The sequence below is a fragment of the Bubalus kerabau genome, chromosome 6 (assembly GCF_029407905.1).
Source record: "Bubalus kerabau isolate K-KA32 ecotype Philippines breed swamp buffalo chromosome 6, PCC_UOA_SB_1v2, whole genome shotgun sequence".
Classification (NCBI taxonomy): Eukaryota; Metazoa; Chordata; class Mammalia; order Artiodactyla; family Bovidae; genus Bubalus; species Bubalus kerabau.
In genome coordinates this window covers 111,138,710-111,165,502 of record NC_073629.1, presented here as the reverse complement: position 1 = coordinate 111,165,502, position 26,793 = coordinate 111,138,710, and positions in this window count along the sequence as shown.

Sequence of the window (26,793 nt, the reverse complement as noted above, 5' to 3'; positions counted from 1 at the left end):
CCCTCTCCAAGAAAAACAATACAAAATTGTGAGTATAATATTAAGTATGAAATTGAATGTTTGTTTAGAATGAGAAAAGAAGTCAAGACAAAGTATTGAAGACTCAGTTTCAGATCCCTCTTTTCTGAGATCTTTAGGCAATTTTTCAGAAATGCTTCTTGACTGCAAGCCGCTTCCTCTCCTCAACTTTCAGCCAACAAATTCCAGCAACTCCCACCTTTCATAGGGGCTCCTGCAAGTGAGGGACCCTGAAACTTAAACCTCATTGCTGCTGCTGCTGCTAAGTCGCTTCTGTTGTATCCAACTCTGTGTGACCCCACATATAGCAGCCCACCAGGTTCCTCTGTCCCTGGGATTCTCCAGGCAAGAATATTGGAGTGGGTTGCCATTTCCTTCTCCAATAAGTCTCATTAACTTCACAATAAATCTTATTTCCTTCCTTCTTTCCTTATAGGACAAAGTGCTAATCTTTGCTCCAGTGGTCTTTTCTTACAGGCTGGCTCCAGCAAATATGCAAAAGGCTCAGTCAGTTCAGTTCAGTCGCTCAGTCGTGTCCGACTCTTTGCGACCCCATGAATCACAGCACGCCAGGCCTCTCTGTCCATCACCAACTCCTGGAGTTCACCCAAACTCAAGTCCATCGAGTCAGTGATGCCATCCAGCCATCTCATCCTCTGTTGTCCCCTTCTTCTGCCCCCAATCCCTCCCAGCATCAGGGTCTTTTCCAATGAGTCAATTCTTCACACGAGGTGACCAAAGTATTGGAGTTTCAGCTTCAGCATCAGTCCTTCCAGTGAACACCCAGGACTGATCTCTTTTAGGATGGATGGGTTGGATCTCCTTGAAGTCCAAGGGACTCTCAAGAGTCTTCTCCAACACCACAGTTCAAAAGCATCAATTCTTCGGCACTCACCTTTCTTCACAGTCCAACTCTCACATCCATACATGACCACAGGAAAAACCATAGCCTTGATTAGATGGATCTTTGTTGGCAAAGTAATATCTCTGTTTTTCAATATACTATCTAGGTTGGTCATAACTTTCCTTCCAAGGAATAAGCGTCTTTTAATTTCATGGCTGCAATCACCATCTGCAGTGATTTTGGAGCCCAAAAAAATAAAGTCTGACACTGTTTCCACTGTTTCCCCATCTATTTCCCATGAAGTGATGGGACCAGATGCCAGGATCTTCATTTTCTAAATGTTGAGTTTTAAGTCAACTTTTTCACTCTCCTCTTTCACTTTCAAGAAGAGGCTTTTTAGTTCCTCTTCACTTTCTGCCACAAGGGTGGTGTCATCTGCATATCTGAGGTTATTGATATTTCTCCTGACAATCTTGATTTCAGCTTGTGCTTCTTCCAGCCCAGCATTTCTCATGATGTACTCTGCATAGAAGTTAAATAAGCAGGGTGACAATATACAGCCTTGACGTACTCCTTTCCCTATTTGGAACCAGTCTGTTGTTCCATGTCCAGTTCTAACCACTCATTCAGTTCTAGGTCCAGTTGCTTGCTGACATGCATACAGATTTCTCAAGAGGCAGGTCAGGTGGTCTGGTATTCCCACCTCTTGAAGAATTTTCCACAGTTTATTGTGATCCACACAGTCAAAGGCTTTGGCATAGTCAAAAAGCAGAAATAGATGTTTTTCTGGAACGCTCTTGCTTTTTCCATGATCCAGCAGATGTTGGCAATTTGACCTCTGGTTCCTCTGCCTTTTCTAAAACCAGCTTGAACATCTGAAAATTCACAGTTCACATATTGCTGAAGCCTGGCTTGGAGAATTTTAAGCATTACTTTACTAGTGTGTGAGATGAGTGCAATTGTGTGGTAGTTTGAGCATTCTTTGGCATTGCCTTTCTTTGGGATTGGAATGAAAACTGACCTTTTCCAGTTCTGTGGCCACTGCTGAGTTTTCCAGATTTGCTGGCATATTGAGTGCAGCACTTTCACAGCATCATCTTTCACGATTTGAAATAGCTCAACTGGAATGCCATCACCTCCACTAGCTTTGTTCGTAATGATGCTTTCGAAGGCCCACTTGACTTCACGTTCCAGGATGTCTGGCTCTAGGTGAGTGATCACACCATCGTGATTATCTTGGTCATGAAGATCTTTTTTGTACAGTTCTTCTGTGTATTCTTGCCACCTCTTCTTAATATCTTCTCCTTCTGTTAGGTCCATACCATTTCTGTCCTTTATCGAGCCCATCTTTGCATGAAATGTTCCCTTGGTATCTCTAGTTAAACTGATTTTACTGGGGGAGCAACCTTGAAAGAATAAAATCTGATGATGGTGGGGGTCTAGGCTGGGGAAAATGGTTTATTGGATCTCACTCCATTCACCCTGGGGAATCTGAAAACAGCAAAGATGGTCTGTGAGGATTTCGATATAGTTTATTTATTTGCTTCAGCTGGGCTGTGCAAGCTGGATAATAAAATTCTTTCAGCTTGAATTTGTTAATTAACTTAGCTTGCAAGAGGTATCTCTCCCCTGCTATTCAGAAATGCTTGCTGACTCTCACACCTTGTATGAGTAGTACACAAAGGAACATGAATAAATAATTTCTTAGTAAATGCAATTTGTTCAGTAGATAAAAACATGGTGTTCAAAGGAAGCACCTTAGTGGAAAAATTTTCAGGAGTACTGTTCTGGTCCAAGCACCTCATTTTACAGATACTAAAACAGATACTGAGGTCAGAGAAAGAAAGAAATATGTTCAAAACCATGTAGGCAGGCAGTAGCAGATCCAGAATAGAATTGCTGATTCAGGTTTCTCTTTGACCAAACAAACTTCCCAGTTCAAAATCTTGGTTTTTGGACTCCCCTGGTGGTCCAGTGCTTGGGACTCACACTTCCAATGCAGGGGGCACAGATTTCATCCCTGGTCGGGGGAACAAGAATACCATATGCTATGGAGTGTGGCCAAAAACAAAATCTTCATTTCTAATAGCAGGCACAGGAATGATCTGGGAGGCAAACAAGAATAATCTGTTAAATTGGGTTTGGAGCTGCTGACAACCTGTTGGAGAGGTGATGGGCTAGGCTAGCCCTCTTTGATGGGAATGCAAATCAGCCTAGCACTACCAAAGAGTTATTTGGCAACTAGTATCAAGAACCTTGAACATGTGCATTCCCCCCAACCCTGAAATTTTATCTTTTGGAACTGATTGCAAGGGCATAATCAGAAATGAGTATAAAGATATATATATTTGGGCTTCCCAGGTGATGCTAGTGGTAAAGAACCCACCTGCCAATGCAGGTAGATATAAGAGACATGTGTTCCTTCCCTGGGTCAGGAAGATCCTCTGGAGGAGGGCATGGCAACCCACTCTTGAGTACTCTTACCTGGAGAATCCCATGGACAGAGGAGTCTAGCAGGCTACTGTCTATAGGATCAGAAAGAGTCAGACATGCCTGAAGAGACTTAGCATGCACTCACGCCTGTGTATATGTATAGCAGCATCATTTATAATTTTAAAAATTTAATATTAAAGTTTTATATTATTTTATATATTATTATAATTAATTATTTTAATTATTATAATATAGTATAGTGTTATAATATAATAAAATAATATATGTTATATAATATAATTATGTTATATAATATATTATTATATTATATGAATTATATTAATATATTTTATATTATGTAATTAAAATATCAGTATGAGCTGGCTTATGTAACCTAGTCATCCTTTTCCTACCAGTCCCTGCCCACTAATTCGACTCTCTAGACCTGTAGATCATGTTATCTATATTTTTTCCTGATAACTATTTTCATGTTTTTTAATCATATGCTTCTGTCACTATTTGTTTCTTTTTTCTTTTTTGGCCATGCCATGTGGCTTGTGTGATCTTCCTCAACGCAGGTCATGACGTGGAAGCCCAGAATCCTAACTAGGCCTACTAGGCCACCATGGAACTCCCTCATACCATTATTTCTTGATTTTTCCTAATTTCAGACATTATTCATTGATTTTCACTATGTAAAGTGAGGATTTAGCTCCTTACATTTACCTCTCCTTCTTCCTCTCTTCATTTTCCCAGTATCACAATTGTTTGCTAAATTGGTAAGCAGTATTTTACATTATTATAATTTAATAAGCATTATTCACTTCTGTGCCATGTGGTACAGAGTGAATAATAAATGCTTGAAATTTAAATTTTTTCTTTTTTTTGGCCATGCTGTACCACTTGCAAGATCTTAATTCCCCAACCAAGGATTAAACCTAGGCCATGGCAGCAGAAGTGCTGAATCCTAACCACTGGAGGACTAGGGAATTCTCTTGTTCTTTTGCTGTTTCTTCCTGCAGTTATTGCTTCATTTTTATATTTGTTTAGTTTTCAATAATCATAAAATTAGCTTGCTTTGAGTGTTCCATGGAGTCTGCTATATGTCTATCAATATTATTTTTCAACTGGTCAAACATATCAGATATTCTATCAACTTCATTTTTTTCCCCCAGACACCTCATTACTAGAGCCTCATTTCGTTGCTCTGTTCTGGAGTAAGATCAAGATTTCTAGGGGCTTCCCTAGTAGCTCAGGGGTAAAGAGTCCACCTGCCAATGCAAGAGACACGGGTTCTATCCCTGGTCCAGGAAGATCCCACATGCTGTGGAGCAGCTAGCCCCTGCGGCACAACTATTGAGCCTGTGCTAACGCACAACTCCCGAAGGCCTGCGAGTCACAGAATCCATGCTCTGCAATGAGAGGAGACACCACAATGAGAAGCCCGTGTGCCACAACCAGGGAGTAGGCCCCACTCAACACAACTGGAGAAAAAATTTTGTGCAGCAATGAATACCCAGCACAGCCAAAAAATAAAGAGGAAGATTTCTAGATCTGACACAAACTATTTCCATAGCACTCTTTTTCACCATTTTGCTGTATTGCGTCTTCTGTTTCCTCCATCTTATTTCATTAGAAATAAAAGAAATTTATTTCATTAGATTTATTCCTTTGTTTTACAGGAACACACCCTCCAGTAGTTTCTCTATTAAGGGGGCATGTAAGGAAAATCTACTGAAAGCTTGTAAATGTCTTAATTTTACTGTTATATTTCACAGTATAGTAAGGTGAAGAAAACAAGGTTGATACTCCATTTTTTTCTCTCAGAATTTGGAAAGTCTTGCTCCATCATCTTCTAGCTTCCAGTGTTACATTATGATTTCAGAATGTCATCTGTTTTCCTCCTCCCTCTGGAAATTTTTAAGAATTCCTTTTTATAGCTTGTAATCTGAGTAGCTATGGTTTTTCCAGTAGTCATGTATGGATGTGAGAGTTGGACTGTAAAGAAAGCTGAGCACCAAAGAATGGATGCTTTTGAACTGTGGTGTTGGAGAAGACTCTTGAGAGTCCCTTGGACTGCAAGGAGAGCCAACCAGTCCATTCTAAAGGAGATCAGTCCTGGGTGTTCTTTGGAAGGAATGATGCTAAAGCTGGAACTCTAGTACTTTGGCCACCTCATGCGAAGAGTTAACTCATTGGAAAAGACTCTGATGCTGGGAGGGATTGGGGGCAGGAGGAGAAGGGGACAACAGAGAATGAGATGGCTGGATGGCATCACCGACTCAATGGACATTGGGTTTGAGTGAACTCCAGGAATTGGTGATGGACAGGGATGCCTGGCATGCTGCGATTCATGGGGTTGCAAAGAGTCAGACACGACTGAGCGACTGAACTGAACTGAACTGAATCTGAGTTCTTCTTTTTTTTTTTTTAGACCACGCCATGCAGCATTCAGGATCTTAGTTCCTCAACCAGGAATTGAACCCATGACCCCTGTATTGGGAGATTGGGATCTTAACCACTGGTCCACCACGGAAGTCCCTGTAACCTGATATTTTTAAGAATGTATGCTTTAAGGTGAGCCTCTTTTATTCATTTGTTAGGCTTTTTCAATCTAGAGATTATTTCTCTTAACATAAAAGTATATAAACTATCAATTGTGTATATATTCTTTCTTAACTCACAAATGATAATAACACAGTTTCAGTCTCTTACACGTTCCCATATTAAATTCTAAAACTTCCCAGACTTAGAAAATGCAGGGACTTTCTGGTGGTCCAGTGGTTAAGACTGCACTTCCACTGAAGGCGTGGCAGGTTTGATCCCTAGTCTGGGAAACAGGATCCTGCATGCTACTGGGACAAAGAAAAAAAAGAGAGAGAGAGAGAAGATGCAGACCGGAAAGGGAGACATTTACTGAAGTTGTGAATGACCACAGAAATACTGAACTCTCCTTAAAATTGTTAAATCAGTACTCATTAACTTCAAGTGGAGTGTGATAACAAGCCTATGTTAAATATGCACATTTCCTAATTTTTTCTTCTTCAATTAGTTGATTGAATTTTGCATTTCCAGGGCTTTTGAATATGTATATGTCATTTCTTCTTAATTATTAAAACCACTGGATTTGAGGGAACCCAAGGATATGTTTACTTCCACTTAAAAATTTAAGTTTTTAATACTTTGGGACTTGAAGGAATCTTGCATTCTCACATAACCCTAGAATGAGACAAGTATTACTTTTGAATATCTTAAATATCTCATTTAATTTTTAATACCTCATAGATTGTGTGAAACTTGCAGCCAACAGCCAAAAACATTATTCTACCAACTTTTGAGTGCCCAAGCTTCTCCAGGAAACCCTAAAAAGACTCACAAGACCAAATATGCATGAGGAAAGTCAGAGGACCATGGAGAGAAGACTAGATTTGCCTTGAAATAAAGAATCTGCTCCAGGTGTTCTAACAGCAACTGTTCGGTTCAGTTCAGTCGCTCAGTCACGTCCAACTCTTTGCGACCCCATGGACTGCAGCACGCCAGGCCTCCCTGTCCATCACCAACTCCTGGAGTTTACTCAAACTCATGTCCATTGAGTCGGTGATGCCATCCAACCATCTCATCCTCTGTCATCCCCTTCTCCTCCCACCTTCAATCTTTACCAGTATCAGGGTCTTTTCAAATGAGTCAGTTCTTCACATCAGGTGGCCAAAGTATTGGGGTTTCAGCTTCAGCATCAGTGCTTCCAATGAATATTCAAGACTGATTTCCTTTAGGATGGACTGGTTTGATCTCCTTGCAGTCCAAGGGACTCTCAAGAGTCTTCTCCAACACCACAGTTCTAAAGCATCAATTCTTCCATCGGTGCTCAGCTTTCTTTACAGTCCAACTCTCACATTCATACATGACTACTGGAAAAACCATAGCTTTGACTAGATGGACCTTTGTTGGCAAAGTAATGTCTCGGCTTTTTAATATGCTGTCTAGGTTGGTCATAACTTTTCTTCCAAGGAGCAAGCGTCTTTTGATTTCATGTAGTCACCATCTGCAGTGATTTTGGAGCTCCAGAAATAAAGTCTGTCACTGTTTCCACTGTTTCCCCATCTATTTCCCATGAAGTGATGGGACCAGATGCCATGATCTTAGTTTTCTGAATGCAACTGTTAGGGCTTAATAATCCTAGTATTATTTATTAATAACCAATGTCAAGATCACAGACATTTCTCTAAATCCCCTTGTGAACTTTACAATGCTTCCTATCAAATCTGTGGAGTCATCTGTTCATTCAACCTATACTGAGGGAAGCAAGGGTCTTCTCATTTATTGAAGGGCTACAGTGTGACTGGAACTAGGCTAGGCATCCATAGACATGACCTTACTGAATTTCCCAAGAATTTGCAAGATGGAAATTATTATCTCCTCCTTACGAATGAGGAAACTGAAGTTAAGATAGCAGCTAATTTGCCCAGGTTCTGCCAAGAAGGCACTTTGCTGATTATGCTGTGAGAGAAACAGGCTCACTCTGGAAGGTTTACAGTCTAATGGCAAGACAGACATACAAACGACTATAATATAAAACAAAAGAAATAAATGAGAAGATAAAGGTGCCAGCAAAATATCCAGAGAGCACACAGAAAGGGGAATTTTTGTCTGAGTTGGTGGGGACAGGTATGTTGGCTGGGCCCCAAAGGATGAGTAGGGTTTTAAATAAAATAAGAAGGTAGTCCCTAGAATATTGCTTGAGCACAGCCAGTGAAGTGTTTTGTGTTTGGGAGATAGCAACTGTCTGTGTGGTTGAAGCACAGAGAAGTAGAAGCAGAGAAGGGAAGTGAAGCCAGATCATGTATGGTCCTGAAGGCTATAACGTGGAGTGTGGACTTCATTTTGAAGGTAATTAGGAGCCAATAGATGATTTAGAGCAACAATTCTCAAGGTGTGGTCAATGGAAGTCCCTGAGACCTTTTCAGAGTGTCCGTGGGGTTAAAACTATTTTAATACTAATAAATATCTTGCCTTGGGACTTCCCTGGTGGTCCTGTGGCTAAGGCCCTGTGCTCCCCATGCAGGGGATCCAGGTTTGATCCCTCATCAGGGAACTAGATCCTAAATGCCACAATTAAAGAACTCACATGCCCGCAGTGAAGATTGAAGATCTTGTATGTTGCAACTAAGACACAGAATAACCAAATAAATAAATTTTTTTTTAATCAGTACACATTTCTGGAAGAAATATCAATAACCTCAGATATGCAGATGACACCACCCTTATGGCAGAAAGTGAAGAGGAACTAAAAAGCCTCTTGATGAAAGTGAACGAGGAGAGTGAAAAAGTTGGTGTAAAGCTCAACATTCAGAAAACTAAGATCATGGCATCTGGTCCCATCACTTCATGGGAAATAGATGGGGAAACAGTGTCAGACTTTATTTTTTTGGGCTCCAAAATCACTGCAGATGGTGATTGCAGCTATGAAATTAAAAGACGCTTGCTCCTTGGAAGGAAAGTTATGACCAACCTATCTAGGTTGGTCATATTCAAAAGCAGAGACATTACTTTGCCAACAAAGGTCTGTCTAGTCAAGGCTATGGTTTTCCTAGTGGCCATGTATGGATGTGAGACTTGGACTGTGAAGAAAGCTGAGTGCCAAAGAATTGATGCTTTTGAACTGTGGTGTTGGAGAAGACTCTTGAGAGTCCCTTGGACTGCCAGGAGAGCCAACCAGTCCATTCTAAAGGAGATCAGTCCTGGGTGTTCTTTGGAAGGAATGATGCTAAAGCTGAAACTCCAGTCCTTTGGCCACCTCATGCGAAGAGTTGACTCATTGGAAAAGACTCTGATGCTGGGAGGGATTGGGGGCAGGAGGAAAAGGGGACAACAGAGGATGAAATGACTGGATGGCATCACCGACTCGATGGACGTGAGTTTTAGTGAACTCCGGGAGTTGGTGATGGCCTGGCGTGCTGCGATTCATGGGGTCTCGAAGAGTCAACAGGACTGAGCGACTGAACTGAACTGAACAGTTTCTGTACACTAACAACTGATTATCTGAAAACTTATAAAAAGTAAATATTTTGCCTTTTTAAAATGGTGGCAAAGAGCACATGCCATAAAATCTACCATCTTAACCATTTTTAAGTGTATGGTTCAATACTACTACTACTAAGATGTTTGAGTCGTGTCCGACTCTGTGCAACCCCATAGATGGCAGCCCACCAGGCTCCCCCATCCCTGGGATTCTCCAGGCAAGAATACTTGAGTGGGTTGCCATTTCCATCTCCAGTGCATGGAAGTGAAAAGTGAAAGGAAGTCGCTCAGTCGTGTCTGACTCTTAGCGACCCCATGGACTGCAACCTACCAGGCTCCTCGGTCCATGGGATTTTCCAGGCAAGAGCACTGGAGTGGGGCCATTGCCTTCTCCGTACAGTTCAATAGTGCTAAGTATATTCATATTGTTGTGCCACCGTCACATCATCCACTTCCAAAACTTTTTTCAGAACTGAAACTTTACACCCATTAATAACTTCCTATTTCCCATTTCCACTAGCCCCTGCTAATCACCCTTTGACTTTCTGTTTCTGTGAATTGGACTCTATAGATACCTCATATAAGTGAAAGCTTATGGTATTTGTCTTTTGAAAGTGAAAGTGAAGTCGCTCAGTCGTGTCCAACTCTTTGCTATCCCATGGACTATAGTCTACCAGGCTTCTCTGTACACGGGATTTTCCAGGCAAGAGTACTGGAGTGGGTTGCCATTGCCTTCTCCAAGTACCCCTTTGAGATCCTACTTTCAATTCTTTTGGATATATATCCAGAAGTGAGGTTGATAGAGCATATGATAATTTGATTTTTAATTTTTTTGAGGAACCATCATAGTTTTCCATAGTTGTTGCACCATTTTACATTGTTATTTGCCTTTTTAGCTACGTTAACATTTTCACTGACATTGTAAATCAATGGTGGGTTAATGGTGGGTCAGCATAGCCCAGTGGCCCCAGATTGAATCTGTATTCTTTGCATATAATCACAGTAAAACAAGTATTCCTGATGAAGCAGTAAAAAAAAAAATTCTTAATTTTAATGTTATTAAATTTTGACTCTCGAGCACATATCTTTTTAATATCCTGTGTGGCAAAATGTGATGAAGACATAAAGCACTTTAGCTGTGTATCCAAGTATGAAGTTTATTTCAAGGAAAAGCTCTTGTGAGATTGTTTGAGCTGGGAGCAGATCTAGCAGCTTTTTCACATAACACCATCTTTACTTGAAAGAATGATTGATGAATGATGGCTATACAGACTTGTGTAATTGGCAGACAAGTTCCCAAAATAGACTGAAATGCAACTATTACCTCAAGGAAAACAACTGACAATATTTGTTGCCAATAATAAAATTCAAGTTTTCATGTAAAATTATAATTTTGGAAAACTTATATCTTCTATCATGACCTTGACAGGTTTGCAATACTTGAAGACTTTTATGATAAGGCTGATGGAGACATTAATGAATGAGATTTTTTATATTTTATAATGAAATGTGTCAGTGTTTGGAAGATTAGGGTAACGCAGTGAATCAATATTTTCCACATGACCAATGCCTGATGCTATAAAATTATTCATGGGTGGAGCATCTATTCAGGGTATAAGATAGATCGATGAATTTTAATGTAACAGAATACAGAATTCATTGATATGGCTTCAGATTCCACATTGAAAGTAGCCTTTCATAAATTACTCTGTGTATGTTGATTATTGATGTCATGCCAAAGAAGAATATCCACATCCCAAAAGGCTTTTAAAATACTTCTCCTTTTCCCAATAATACATCTATATCAGATTAGATTTTTTCATAGACTTCAACCAAAACAGCATATTGCAATAGAATGAATGCAGAAGATATGAGAATCCAGCTGTTTTCTATTGAGCCAGACACAAATGAGGTTTGCAAAAATGTAAAACACTTCATTTTGCTAATTTTTTTTATTTTGGAAAATATAGTTATTTTTCATAAGATATTAACACAATGGATTTAGTGCTATCATCTTAAGTAAATGAAAATATATTTTAATACATTCTAGTTCTAATTTCAAATATGGTAAATATACATAAACAAAAGCTCAATATTTATTTATTTTTGACTGTGCTGGGTCTTCATTGCTAGTTTGCAGCGAGTGGAAGCTATTGTCTAGTTGCAGTACGTGGGCTTCTCATTGCAGTGTGAGGACTTCTCATTGCGGTGGCTTCTCTTGCGGAGCACGGGCTCTCGGGCACGCAGGCTTCAGTAGCTGTGAAATGTGGGCTCAGTAGTTGTGGTTCCCCAGCTCTCGAGCACAGTCTCAGTAGTTGTGTCCCATGGACTTTGTTGCTTGGAGGCATGTGGGATCGTCCCAGACAGGGATCGAACCCATGTCTCCTGCATTGGCAGGTGGATTCTTTACCACAGAGCCACTAGGGAAGCCCCCGAAAGCTCAATAATTTTAAGAGTGTAAAGGGGTCCTGGTATAAAGAACTTCAGAACTCGTGATTTAGGGGTCAGGTGCAACAGGATTAGGACTTTTAGGACTTTTTTTTTGGCTATGCCAGTTCTTAGCTGTGGCGCATGGGGCCTAGTTCTCTGAACAGGGATCCAGCCTGGGCCCCCTGCACTGAGTGTGAAGTCTTAGCCCCCGGACCACCAGGGAAGTCCCTAGAACTGCTTTTAAGAATATAATTCTGAAGATGGTGTTTGCAAGGCCTGAAAAAGGTGAAAATTTAGAGATATTGAAGTCAGTAGGGAAACTATTAAAATAGTTGTGCTGAACATTCCACAATCTGAATGCAAAGTAAGAAAAGTACAGGAAAAGGTTGCAACCCAATAGAAACTTTAAGAACACTCAAAATTAAAAGAAAATGCCATTTTTAAAATCTAATTGATTGCTAACTGAATGCTCAAGAAGTCTGATGATAGATTAAGGTAGGTGAAGGTATAAAGATATAGTCACATTTATACACAGCTGGGGGATGAATTGGGCTTCACAAAATATTAATATCTATCAATATTTAAAGTATTTATGTATGTTGACCCAGACATTTATACTTTTAAGAATTTATACTACAAATATATGCACATTTGTTCAAAATTACACACACACACATATTTATATGCAATGGAAAGAGTTTAAACGTTTGTAGAGAATGGTTAAATATTTGAGTTAAGCTATCCATACAATGTGGAGAAGGGAATGGCAGCCCACTCTATTCTCCCCTGGGGAATCCCATGGATAGAGTAGCCTGGCAGCCTGCAGTCTAGTGGGTCACAAAAGAGTCAGACATGAATTAGTGACTACTAACACGCACAAACAAACCATACAATGACATAGTATGAAGTCACTGAAAAGAAGGAATCAGTTTTTATGGGTACAAATATAGAACTATCTCCAAAATATATTGTTAGTGAAAATAAAGATTGAGAAAAATGCACATAATGTGCTATCACGTGTGAAAAAAAGTGTGTGTGTGTGTGTATGGTAGATTTGTAACCTCTCAAAAGATATACAAGAAACTGTGATAGTAGCTGCCTCTGAAGTAGAGAATTAGATGGCTGAGAGACAATAGTAGAAGGGAGATTTACTCCTCCCTATATAACCTTTTATATCTTAAAAATTTCACGTCAGATATATGTATTATGAGTCCAAATTTCACTTAAATGATTAAGAACAAGAAGATAGTTTCAGTGACAGTAAGAGTCTTATTCTATGGTCGTGCATGAAATGGAGAGCGGGAGATAGCCCAGATGTTGTAAAAGTGGAATTGATTGGTTTTTAAATCTTTTTTTGGCTGTCTGGATCTCAGTTCTCTGACCAGGGATTGAACCCTTGTCCCTTGCTGTGGAATCGTGGAGTCTTAACCAAGCAAGTCCTAGAATTGATTAATTTTGATGACTGATTTCATTTTGAAGGTATGAGTGGTGCTGGGGCTAAAAAGAAAGATAACAAGGAATTAAAGATGATTTCATTCTCCAGACAGAACGATTGATGGCACCCATAACCGCTGTGTGTGCTCAGTTGTGTCCAAGTTTTTGTGGCCCCATGGACTGTAGCCCACTGGGCTCTTCTGTCCATGGAATTTTCCAGGCAAGAATACTGGAGTGGGCTGCCATTTCCTACTCCAAGGTCCATAACATTGAGAGAAACACAAAATAAGAAGCTAGTTTATGGGGGTGGTAGAGATGGGGTGAAAATTTATGAGTTTCAGGCCCAGATGCTCTAATCATTTATAAGAGGACACCTATAATTTACTAAATATATTTTTCACAAACATAGTCTCTTAAATTCAAACCAACAAACAAAATAAATATATAAGTTAGGAGTTACTATCCCTGCTTGATAGGAACAAAGTAGCCTCTACGATGTTAATAAACTTGCATAGGGCTGAACATCTATTAAGTGCGAGAGGTGGCTTTGAATTAAGTTGTTCTTGTTCTCCAAAAATGTTTTCCTCCCCATCTATCAGATGCCAGGTATTAAACTGGCAGAAGAGGCTAAAAGAACAGGTTGTGGACTTGAATAGACTTGGATTCAGATCCCAATTCTGCTAATTCCTACCTGTATGACCTTGAGCAAGTTACCTAAGCTTTCTAAACCTCACTTTCATCTTGATGTTGTTTGGTAGCTAAGTTGAGTCTGACTCTTAGTGACCCCATGGATTGCAGCATGCCAGGCTCCTCTGTCTTCCACTATCTCCTGAAGTTTGTTGAAATTCATGTCCATTTAGTCGGTGATGGTATCTAACCATCTCATCCTTTACCACCCCCTTGGAAAATACCCTGATGCTAGGAAATATAAAAGGCAAAGGAAGAAGGGGGCGGCAGTATCTAGAAATGAGATTTAAATTAGATGACATATCGAAAGGTTTTGGCAGACACACATGATGGCTTAATATATGGCAGATCAACTGTCATATCGATTAGATGTGGGACCTGTAATTACAGTAAATTGAGAGTAAGAATTTTACATCTGGAGTTAAGGGAGAAGTACAGATTTACCTCACATAATGATAACCAGTTTTTGCCATAATGGCTCGTGAAAAATTATTCGACTTTTCAGTCAATGACTCATTTTTCCCAATACTACAGTTTTTTCACTTAAAAATAGTAAAAGTATGCTCTATTTTTATTATGTAATATTTCAATCCTATGGTTTCCAGTAAAAATACACTCACCACTTTACTTGGCACAACAGATTTAGTCAGAGAATATCATATGAACAAATTTGTATTGGACTCTAGATTTACATGAGCACAAATGTTTTGTTTTGCATATATACACAAAGTGAGAAAAATGAAGCATCTTCTATGATCAGTTGATGAGTGCTTATGTCATTTCCATTTATCAAAGCACATTTGGAGTTAGCCTTTATTTTGCCCTAGAGATATTTTTCCTTGTTATAAACTTATTTTTAAGTGCAGTTCAAGGGCAAGAAAACCATGAGCTTCTAAAAGATTGAAAAATTGGTGCAAATGGCCAACAAAAGAATACACCTTCTAGAGAATAATTTCCCTGTATCAATCCTCCACCAACCACCTCTCACAAACAAATCTTCTCTTCTTTTTTTGATAAGTTTAAAAGATTGATTGAATTATATTTTATGTACAAAAGATATTAACCTTCAAGTAGCTGTTTATTTGAAGATTAACATATATATATTACATGGTATGGGCATTCCCTGTGGCTCAGATGGTAAAGAACCTGTCTGTAATGTGGGAGACCAGGTTCGATCCCTGGGTGGGGAAGATACCCTGGAGAAAGCAATGGCAACTTGCTCTAGTATTCTTGCCTGGAGAATTCCATGGACAGAGGAGCCTGGCAGGCTACAGTCCATGGGGTCACAGTATCAGACATGACCGAGCAAATAACACACACACAGTATACCTCAAATAATATTATATTATGCAATGGTATATATTGCATTATAATATCATTATGCAGTTATATATTGTATTATATGAAATGGTATATACATGTGATAGATATCATATAATATACCACATAATGGTATATATTTACAGATATATATTATATTACAGTGATGTACCATTATACATATACCATGGTATAACATAATTATGATACTTAAGTGAAAACAATTATATGTTATAAACCATGTTATAGCTATATATACCATCATGTAATGATATGTGTGCTCAGTTGCTTCAGTCACGTCTGATTCTTTGCATTCCCACAGACTAGCCTACTCCAGTACTCTTGCCTGGAAAACCCATGGACGGAGGAGGAGCCTGGTAGGTTGCAGTCCATGGGATAGCTAAGAGTCAGACACGACTGAGCGACTTCATTTTCACTTTTCACTTTCATGCATTGAAGAAGGAAATGGCAACCCACTCCAGTGTTCTTGCCTGGAGAATCGCAGGGATGGGGGAGCCTGGTGGGCTGCCGTCTATAGGGTCCCACAGAGTCGGACACGACTGAAGCAACTTAGCAGCAGCAGCCTACTAGGCTCCTCTGTCCATAGGATTCTCCAGGCAAGAATACTGGAGTGGATTGCCATGCCCTTCTACATGGGATCTTCCTGATCCAGGGATGGAACCTATGTCTCCTGCATTGCAGGCGGATTCTTTACTACTGAGCCGCTGGGGAAGCCCAAAATGGTATACATATCATATAATCTATTGTGTAATAGATTATATAACATAATATATATAATTTACATATGATGTGTTTGCTGTGCACCATTATTTATTATAATTAATATATTATCTACTATAATAGATTATAATATATACCATTATAGTACATAATATATAAACCTATTTTCACTTATATTTTGCTTAATAAATATATTTATTTGTTTATTTTTGCTTTAGTTGAGATAATTTAATATGCAGAGTTGGGACTCAGATCTTGAAGGAGGAGGCACAGCTGGCTGCTGATAGAACTTCAGGAGGGTGCAAAGAGGTACCATGGAGCTGGGACTCAGACCTCCAAAGAGGGATTGTGTGCTGCTGGGTCTAGGAATATGAAAAAAGCTGGAGGTTGGAACCAGTTGCTGTTGCCAGGGTGAAGTGATCATTGACAGGAACAGTAAAGGAGCCAGTCCTTTATTCTACCCCCAACACTGCAATCTCCCTCTACATCCTCTATTTCTTTATCTTTAAAAATTGTTTGCAAATCTTGGGTTCTAAGTTGGCTCCCAAAGTTTCCATCCCTTGGTATGCACATTTATAAAATCCCTACACTCAAGAATGTGTGGGATCTATAAATATGATGAGCTATAATGTGTGATTCTGCTCTGCTAAGTCACTTCAGTCGTGTCCGACTCTGTGTGACCCCATAGACGGCAGCCCAACAGGCTCCCCCGTCCCTGGGATTCTCCAGGCAAGAACACTGGAGTGGGTTGCCATTTCCTTCTTCAATGCATGAAAGGGAAAAGTGAAAGTGAAGTCGCTCAGTCGTATCCGACTCTCAGCAACCCCATGGACTGCAGCCCACCAGGCTCCTCCATCCATGGGATTCTCCAGGCAAGAGTACTGGAGTGGGGCACCATTGCCTTCTCTGATAATGTGTGATTAGGTTATCTTAAATAGCAAAAGTGAGGAGATATTTGAGATGTAATAAGGTTTCATGTATGGATGTGAGAGCTGGACTATAAGAAAAGCTGAGCACTGAAGAATTGATGCTTTTGAACTGTGGTGCTGAAGAAGACTCTTGACAGTCCTTTGGACTGCAAGGATATCCAACCAGTCCATCCTAAAGGAGATCAGTCCTGGGTGTTCACTGTAAGGACTAATGTTGAAGCTGAAACTCCAATACTTTGACCACCTGATGCAAAGAGCTGACTCATTTGAAAAGACACTGATGTTGGGAAAGATTGAAGGCAGGAGGAGAAGGGACGACAGAGGATGAGATGGTTAGATGGCATCACCGACTCAATGGACATGAGTTTGGGTAAACTCTGGGAGTTGGTGATGGACAGGGAGGCCTGGCGTGCTGCAGTCCATGGGGTCGCAAAGAGTCGGACAGGACTGAGCGACTGAACTGAAACTGAAAGTTTTCTAATCAGTTGACTTTAAGGTAATCAAAAGGGAGATTATCCTGGATGGGCTTGACCTAGTCAGCAGGGCTCTTTGAAAAGGGTTAGAGACAGAAAGATCTGAAGCACAACCGCCTTAAAGAAGCAAACTGCCCTGTTGTAGAGTGGTCTATATAGCAGGACATTATGACTGGCCGCTAAGAGTTAAGGGCCTCAGCCCAATGACTGGAAGAAGTTGCATCAGCCAACAACCAGCAAGTTTTGAAGAGGACCCTGAGCCTCAGATGAATCAAAGTCCTGGCTGACATCTTAATTTCAGCAGAGAAAGAACCGAGCAGAGGATCCAGCTAACCCATGTCCAGATTTCTGACCCATGTCTGTGCAAGCATGCTTAGTCACTTCAATCGTGTCCAACATGGTGCAACCTGCGACTATAGCCCCTCAGGCTCCTCTGTCCACGGGAATTCTCCAGGCAAGAATACTGGAGTGGGTTGCCATTCCCTCCTCCTAGGGATGTTCCTTTGGAGAAGGCAATGGCACCCCACTCCAGTACTGTTGCCTGGAGAATCCCATGGATGGAGGAGCCTGGTGGGCTGCAGTCCATGGGGTCGCTGAGAGTTGGACACGACTGAGCGACTTCACTTTCACTTTTCCCTTTCATGCATTGGAGAAGGAAATGGCAACCCACTCCAGTGTTCTTGCCTGGAGAATCCCGGGGACGGGGGAGCCTGATGGGCTGCCATCTCTGGGGTCTCACAGATTCAGACACGACTGAAGTGACTTAGCAGCAGCAGCAGCAGGGACGTTCCAGATCCAGAGATCAAACCTGCATCTCTTATGTTTCCTGCTTTGGTAGGTAGTTATTTTACAACTAGGGCCACGTGGAAAGTCTAAGACTGAGATAATGAATGTGTTGTTTTAATCCACTAAGTTTCTGATAATTTGTCATGCAGCAGTAGAATACTGGTATAGATGTGTATAAATGATTTATGGCCACAATAATTCTGTATAACAAACCATCCCCAAACTCAGAAGCTTAAAGGAACTACTATTTATTACTTCTCAGGTCACCCAGGCTGCTCTTTTGACCTGGGCTGGTTGAGGCTAATCTCAGTCGGACTTGTTCATGAATCTATAACACCTGTTGAATTGCCTGGAAGTTGGCTAGTCTAGAAAGACCTCAGGTGGGATGACCTGGCTTCTCTCCACATGGTCCTTCATTTTCCAGCAGGCTAGACTGTGTTTGTTCTCATGGTAATAGCAAGGTTAGAGAGAGGAATTAAAATTTACAAAAGCGAATTTCAAATTGTTTGCATCAAATTTGCTCAGTTCAGTCCAGTTCAGTCACTCAGTCATGTCCGACTCTTTGTGACCCCACGGACTGCAGCACACCAGGCTTCCCTGTCCATCACCGACTCCCAGAGTTTACTCAAACTCACACCCATTGAGTTGGTGATGCCATCCAACCATCTCATCCTTTTTTGTCCTCCTTCTCCTTCTGCCTTTAATCTTTCCCAGTATCAGGGTCTTTTCAAATGAGTCAGTTCTTCACATCAGGTGGCCAAAGTATTGGAGTTTCAGCTTCAGCATCAGTCCTTCCAATGAATACACAGGACTGATCTCCTTTAGAATGGACTGGTTTGATCTGCTTCCAGTCCAAGGGACTCTCAAGAGTCTTCTCCAACACCACAGCTCAAAAGCATCAATTCTTTGGTGTTCAGCTTTATTAATAGTCCAACTCTTGCATCCATACAGGACTACTTGGAAAAACCATCGCTTTGACTAGACGGACCTTTGTTGGCAAAGTAATGTCTCTGCTTTTTAATAAGCTGTCTCAGATCAGATCAGTCACTCAGTCGTGTCCGACTCTTTGCGACCCCATGAATCGAAGCACACCAGGTCTCCCTGTCCATCACCAACTCCCGGAGTTCACTGAGACTCACGTCCATCGAGTCAGTGATGCCATCCAGCCATCTCATCTTCTGTCGTCCCCTTCTCCTCCTGCCCCCAATCCCTCCCAGCAGCAGAGTCTTTTCCAATGAGTCAACTCTTCGAATGAGGTGGCCAAAGTACTGGAGTTTCAGCTTTAGCATCATTCCTTCCAAAGAAATCCCAGGGCTGATCTCCTTCATAATGGACTGGTTGGATCTCCTTGCAGTCCAAGGGACTCTCAAGAGTCTTCTCCAACACCACAGTTCAAAAGCATCAATTCTTCGGCGCTCAGCCTTCTTCACAGTCCAACTCTCACATCCATACATGACCACAGGAAAAACCATAACCTTGACTAGCCGGACCTTTGTTGGCAAAGTAATGTCTCTGCTTTTGAATATGCTATCTAGGTTGGTCATAACTTTCCTTCCAAGGATTAAGCATCTTTTAATTTCACGGCTGCAGTCACCATCTGTAGTGATTTTGGAGCCCAGAAAAATAAAATCTGACACTGTTTCCACTGTTTCCCCATCTATTTGCCATGAAGTGATGGGACTGGATGCCATGATCTTCGTTTTCTGAATGTTGAGCTTTAAGCCAACTTTTTCACTCTCCACCTTCACTTTCATCAAGAGGCTTTTGAGTTCCTCTTCACTTTCTGCCATAAGGATGGTGTCATCTGCATATCTGAGGTTATTGATATTTCTCCTGGCTATCTTGATTCCAGCTTGTGTTTCTTCCAGTCCAGCGTTTCTCATGATGTACCCTGCATATAAGTTAAATAAGCAGGGTGACAATATACAGCCTTGACGAACTCCTTTTCCTATTTGGAACCAGTCTGTTGGTCATAACTTTTCTTCCAAGGAGCAAGCGTCTTTTAATTTCATGGCTGCAGTCACCATCTGCTGTGATTTTGGAGCCCAAATAAATAAAGTCTGTCACTGTTTTCACTGTTTCCCCATCTATTTGCCATGATGTGATGGGACCAGATGCCATGATCTTAGTTTTCTAAATGTTGAGTTTTAAGCCAACTTTTTCACTTTCCTCTCTCACATTCATCAAGAGGCTCTTTAGTTCTTCTTCACTTTCTGCCATAAGGGTGGTGTCATCTGCATATCTGAGGTTATTAATATTTCTCCCAGCAATCTTGTGCTTCATCCGGTCCAGCATTTCTCATGATGTACCCTGCATATAAGTTAAATAAGCAAGGTGACAACACATAGCCTTGATGTACTTGTTTCCCAATTTGGAACCAGTCTGTTGTTCCATGTCCGGTTCTAAATGTTGCTTCTTAACCTGCACACAGATTTCTCAGGAGGCAGGTCAGGTTGTCTGGCATTCCCATCTCTTGAAGAATTTTCCACAGTTTGTTGTGATCCACACAGTCAAAGGCTTTGGCGTTGTCAATAAAGCAGTAGATGTTTTTCTGGAAGTCTCTTGCTTTTTTTTGATGATCCAACGGATGTTGGCAATTTGATCTCCTGGGCCTCTGCCTTTTCTAAATCCATCTTGAACATCTGGAAGTTCATGGTTCATGTACTGTTGAAGTCTGGCTTGGAGAATTTTGAGCATTACTTTACTGGCATGTGAGATGAGTGCAATTGTGCGGTAGTTAGAGCATTCTTTGGCATTGCCTTTCTTTGGGATTGGATGAAAACTGACTTTTTCCAGTCCTGTGGCCACTGCTGTGTTTTCCACATTTGCTGGCATATTGAGTGCAACACTTTCACAGCATCATCTTTTAGGATTTGAAGTAGTTCAACTGGAATTCATCCCATTAACTAAAGCAAGTTACGTGAGAAAAGAAATTAAAATGTAGCTATATAGAGTTGTGAAAAAATATTTATAGTAGTTTTAGCCATAAGAGCCAACAACAGGAAACAATCCAAATGTTCATCAATAAGAGGAAGAATAGACAAACTGTGGCATATTCAGAAAATGAAGTATTACTCAGCAATAAAAGAAGGAACAACTGATGCAAGTAGCAACACAGATGAAAATAAAAAGTATTATGTTGTGCCCAAGAGGTCAGACCTAAAAAAGTACATGTAAATTGATCCATTTATTTGAAGCTAGAGAACAGGTAAAGCTAACCTATGGTGATAGAAATCAGGATAATGGTTAAAGGATATGAAGGTTGAGTGGAAGGGGCATAAGGGCATTCTCTGGGTTCATAGAAATGGGCTTCATCTTGACTGGAGTGCTGGTTACAAGTATATGTTAATTTATCAGAATTCACTAAACTTGATATTTTATGCTTTTACTTGTATACATTTCACTGTTATCAAAATTTTACCTTTAACAAACTGATGTAGTAGTAAGAACATAAGCTTTGATGTTAAAAAGCCTTATATTTGGATACCATTTCCAATTCCTAGCTATGTAAAGTCACATAATCTTTTTAAAAATATTTATTCATTTATTTTATTTAAGACCTGCAGGAGGTCTTAATTTATATATGCTCTTACTTGTAGTGTGTGAGATCACCTGCTGCTGCTGCTGCTAAGTGGCTTCAGTTGTGTCTGACCCTCAGCAACCGGATGGACTGCAGCCTTCCAGGCTCCTCCGTCCATGGGATTTTCCAGGCAAGAGTGGGGTGCCATTGCCTTCTCTGGGATCTACCTAGATAGCATATTAAAAAGGAGACTTTGCCAACAACCTTTGTCTAGTCAAAGCTATGATTTTTTCAGCAGTCATGTATGGATATGAGAGTTGGACTATAAAGAAAGCTGAGCACTGAAGAATTGATACTTTTGAACTGTGGCGTTGGAGAAGACTCTTGAGAGTCCCTTGGACTGCAAGGAGATCATACCAGTCCATCCTAAAGGAAATCTGTCCTGAATATTCATTGGAAGGACTGATGGCTGAAACTGAAACTCCAATACTTTGGCTACCTGATGTGAAGAACTGACTCATTTGAAAAGATCCTGATGCTGGGAAAGATTAAAGATGGAAAGGAGAAGGTGACAACAGAAGATGAGATGGTTGGATTACATCAAAGACTCAATGGACATGAGTTTGAATAAACTCTGGTGATGGAGTTGGTGATGGACACGGAGGCCTGGCGTGGTGCAGTCTATGGGGTTGCAAAGAGTCGGACATGACTGAGCGACTGAACGGAACTGAGTTCCCTGACCAAGGATCGAACCCAGCCCCCACTGCATTGGGAACTTAGAGTCTTAGTCGCTGGATCACTAGGGAAGTCTCTAAAGTTAATTGATCTGGATAAGCTTTATTTGTTTATGTATAAAATAGGAAAGTTGTTCACAGTTTTTTTTTAAAATTGTGGTCAAGTGTATATAACATAAATTTACCATTTGTGTACAGTTCTGTAGCATTTACATTCATATCACTGTACAACCCTTACCATCATCCATCTTCAGAACTTTCTCATCTTCCCTAACTGAAACTTTGTATCTGTTAAACAATAAATCTCTATCGTCCTCTTCCAACCCCTGGCAATTACCTTTCTAATTTCTATGAATTGGGCTACTCTAGATACTTTATGTAAGTGGAATGGTACAAGATTTGTCCTTTTGTGATTGGCTTTTTTCACATAGCATAATTCTTCAAGGTTCATCTATGTACTGCATGTCAAAATTTCTATCCTTTTAAAGGTGGAGTAACATTCTGATATATGGATATACTACATTTTGTTTACACTTTCCTCTGTTGATAGACACTTGGATTGCTTCTGTCTTTTGGTTACAATGAATAATGCTGCTATGAATGTGGGTATATAAATACCTGTTCAAATCCCTTCTTTATTTCTTTGGAGTATATATCTAAGAGTAGATATGTTGCAATATATAATAATTCTATGTTTAATTTTTTGAGGTATTGTGATGCCCTTTTCCACAGTGATTGAACCATTTACATTTCTATCAGCAATGTACATGGGTTCCAGTTTGTTTGCAGTCTCATCAACAGTCATTATTTATTTATTTATTTATTTTTTTTAATAGCAATCATCCTAATGTGGGTGCAGTGGTATCTTATTGTGCTTTTGATTTGGATTTCCAATGACTAGTGATGTTGAGCACCTTTTCTTATGCTTATTGGCCATTTATATTTCTTCTTTGGAGAAATAAAATCCTGTACTAACTTTTTTTGGGGGCTGTGCCACATGACTTTCTGGGTTTCAGTTCCCTGACCAAGGATTGAACATGGGCCATGGCAATAACAGCCTGGAATGCTAACCACTAGGCCACCAGGGAGCTCCCTCCTTTACTAATTTTTTAAAATTATTTTATTTTTGTTGTTGTGTTGAACTCTAGGAGTTCTTTATATATTCTGGATATCAATCCCTTATCAGATACATTATTTGCAAATATTTTATCCTATGCTGTGGGTTGCCTTTTCATTCTGTTGACAATGTCCTTTGATGCATAAAAGCTTTGAATTTTGATGAAGTCTAACATCAAACAAAAGAAAAACATTTTTTTCTTTTCTTGCCTGTGTTTTTGGCGTCATGTCCAAACAGTGGTTGCCAAATCCAATATCATGAAGTTTTTCCCTTAGGTTCTCTTTTAAGAGTTTTATAGTTTTAGCTCTTATATGTAAGCCTTTGATCCATTTTGAGTTATTTTTTAATACAGTGTAAGGCAGGAGTCCAAACTTTCTTTCTCTTGAATGTGGATATTGAGTTTTCCCCTTACTATTTGTTGAAAAGACTATCCTTTTCCTGTTGAGTGTCCTTGCCCCTTATCTTGCTCCTTGCCTCTTATCTAAATTATTTCACCAGGAATTCCTTGGTGGTCCAGTGGTTAAGGATCTGTTTGACAATGCAGAGGACATGGGTTCGATCCCTGTTCTGGGAGGATTCCACATACCTCGGGATAACTAAGCCCGTGTGTCCCAACAAGAAAAATAACCGAAATGAGAAGCCTGTGCACCGCAATGAGAGAGTAGCTGCTGATGGCCACGACGAGAGAAAGCTGGCATGCAGTAACGAAGACCTAGTGTGGCCAAAAATTAACTAATTAATTGAAAAAAAATCATTTGACCATATAGAGAAGGGCTTTTTCTGAGCTTTCTGTTCTATGCCAATGATCTTTATGTCAGTATCATATTATTTTTTAATAAATTTTAAAATCAAGAACTATGAGTTCTTCAGCTTTGTTCTTCTCTCTTATGAATGTTTTGGCTATTCCAAGTCCCCTGAGATTTTATATCAATTTTAGAATGGGTTATTTTAGTTCTGCATAAAAGTTCATTAGAATTTTGACAGTAATTGCATTGAATCTGTAGATTTCTTTGGGTAGTGTGAAATTTTGACAATAATAAGTCTTCTAATCCATGACCATGACATGTGTTTAAATTTATCTATGTTTCTTTAATTTCTTTCAGGAATGTTTTATAGTTTTCATTGTATAAGTCTTTTAACACTGTGGTTAAACTAATTTCTAGATCAGTCAGTCAGTTCAGTCGCCCAGTCATGTCCAACTCTTTGCAACCCCATGAACTGCAGCACGCCAGGCTTCCCTGTCCATCACAAACTCCCAGAGCTTGTCCAAACTCATGTCCATTAAGTTGGTGATGCCACCCAACCACCTCATCCTCTGTCGTCCCCTTCTCTTCCTGCCTTCAGTCTTTCCCAGCATCAGGGTCTTTTTAAGTGAGTCACTTCTTCACATCAGGTGGCCAAAGTATTGGAGTTTCAGCTTTAGCATCAGTCCTTCCAATGAATATTCAGGACTGATTTCCTTTAGGATGGACTAGTTGAATCTCCCTGTAAGCCAAGGGACTCTCAAAGTTTTCTCCAACACAAGTTTTTTCTCTCTCAATTCTTTGGTGCTCAGCTTTCTTTATAGTCCAACTCTCACATCCATACATGACTACTGGAAAAACCATAGGTTTGACTAGACGGACCTTTGTTAGCAAAGTAATGTCTCTGCTTTTTAATATGCTGTCTAGGTTGGTCATAGCTTTTCTTCCAAGGAGCAAGTGTCTTTTAATTTCATGGATACAGTCACCATCTGCAGTGATTTTGAAGCCCAAAAAGATAAAGTCTGTCATTGTTTCCACTGTTTCCCCATCTAATTGCCATGAAGTGATGGGACCAGATGCCATGAACTTAGCTTTCTGAATGCTGAGGTTTAAGCCAACTTATTCACTCTCCTCTTTCACTTTCATCAAGAGGCTCTTTAGTTCTTCACTTTCTGCCATAAAGCTGGTGTCATCAGCGTATCTGAGATGATTGATAATTCTCCCAGCAGTCTTGATTCCAGCCTGTGCTTCATCCAGTCCAGCATTTCTAGATATTGCATTCTTTTTAATACTATTATAAATGGAATTGTTTTTGTAATTTTCTTTTCAAATTGTTCATTGTTAGTGTATAGAAATACAAATGATTTTGTGTAATTTTATATCCTGTTATAAAAATTTGCTAAATTCATTTAGTAATTCTGTATATCTGAAGTTACTGGTATTTCTTCCAGCAATCTTGATTCCAGCCTGGGCTTCATCCAGCCCAGCATTTCACATGACATACTCTGCACATAAGTTAAATAAGCAGGGTGACAATACACAGCCTTGACGTACTCCTTTCCCGATTTGGAACCAGTCCCTTGTTCCAAGTCCGGTTCTAACTGTTGCTTCCTGACCTGCATACAGATTTCTCAGGACGCAGGTCAGGTGGTCTGGTATTCACATCTCCTTAAGAAATTTCCACAGTTTGTTGTGATCCACGCAGTCAAAGGTTTTAGCGTAGTCAATGAAACAGAAGTAGATGTTTTTCTGGAATTCTCTTGCTTTTTCGATGATCCAACGGATATTGGCAATTTGATGTCTGGTTCCTCTGCCTTTTCAAACTCCAGCTTGAGCATCTGGAAGTTCTTGGTTCATGTACTGTTGAAGCCTAACTTGGAGAATTTTGAGCATTCCTTGCTAGTGTGTGAGATGAGTGCAATTGTGCGGTAGTTTGAGCGTTCTTTGACGTTGCCTTTCTTTGGGATTGGAATGAAAACTGACCTTTTCCAGTCCTGTGGCCACTGCTGAGTTTTCCAACATTGCTGGCATATTGAGGAAAAGCGGAGTGACTCCACAAGAGACTGAACCAGACTTGCCTGTGAGTGTCCAGGATTCTCCGATGGAGGCATGGGTTAACAGTGGCCTGCGATGGGATTAGGGTCACTGAATAAAACAGTCCTGCACCATGCTGGTGTAAGTCCATTTGATGGCGGTCACCAATAATGCCATTAGCCCTACAATAGTTTGACCTCAGGCCAATCTACAAGGAGGGAGCACAGCCCCACCCATCAACAGAAAATTACATTAAAGATTTACTGAGCATGGATCTCATTTCCACTGTATAATCATAAGGGATTTGATTTAGGTCATACCTGAATGGTCTAGTGGTTTTCCCTACTTTCTTCAATTTAAGTCTGAATTTGCAAGATGGTGTTCATGATCTGAGCCACAGTCAGCTCCTGGTCTTGTTTTTGCTGACTGCATACAGCTTCTCCATCTTTGGCTGCAAAGAATACAATCAATCTGATTTCGGTATTGACCATTTGGTGATGTCCATGTGTAGAATCATCTCTTGTGTTGTTGG